Consider the following 747-nt stretch of genomic DNA (forward strand, 5'->3'; position numbering starts at 1 on the left):
GCTGGGGGGCAGAAATGCTGCCCCTCTCCTCCCCCTCCCACTGCTGCCCTGGGGACCCTGGCCTGGGGGACAACGGGAACATCATGATGGGGGTCCTGGTGTGCTCTGGGTGGGGTGTGCTTGGTGCTGCCCAGACCCCCTGTCCTGTCGGGCGGATTTTACCCTTTTCTTTTTTCCGTTCACTTTTACTTTCTCCCAGAAACCTCTTCCTGCCACCTGCAAACACTGCCACCCCTGACCGCCGTCTCAGCTTCCTCTCACTCTCTTCCTCTCCTCGCCACAGTTCCCCTTTTGGGTGGCAAACGTCACTGCGGGGTTTTTGGACACCCCCCTAACCCCATGCCGGGTGGCTGCTGTCTCTGTGCGGGTCCAGGCCTTCCTCACCAGAGTTGCTGCTGGCAGGATCCCGCAGCCACCTCTGCGCCCTGTGTGACACCGCTCTGGGGACAGCGTGGTGCTGTCTTGGGTATGGCATACCACCACCCCACGGGTGGCATGCACCACCCTGGGGACAGCATGCCACCACCCCAGGGACAGGCTGGCACCTCCCTGGGGACAGCATGGCCTCACACCAGGGATGGCGTGACATGGCCCTGGGGCCACGCAGCCTCTGGGGACTGGGGGACACCTCCACACCATACAGCACTGCCAGGGCCCCACCTGCAGCAGGGGTGTGCAGGGGAGGTGTCACATCTGGGGGGTATTTGGGGACATTCCTAGGCACAGGGACGATGTGTAGGGCTGGGG

This window comes from Mesitornis unicolor, unplaced genomic scaffold, assembly GCF_000695765.1.
Source record: "Mesitornis unicolor isolate BGI_N332 unplaced genomic scaffold, ASM69576v1 scaffold37508, whole genome shotgun sequence".
Classification (NCBI taxonomy): Eukaryota; Metazoa; Chordata; class Aves; order Mesitornithiformes; family Mesitornithidae; genus Mesitornis; species Mesitornis unicolor.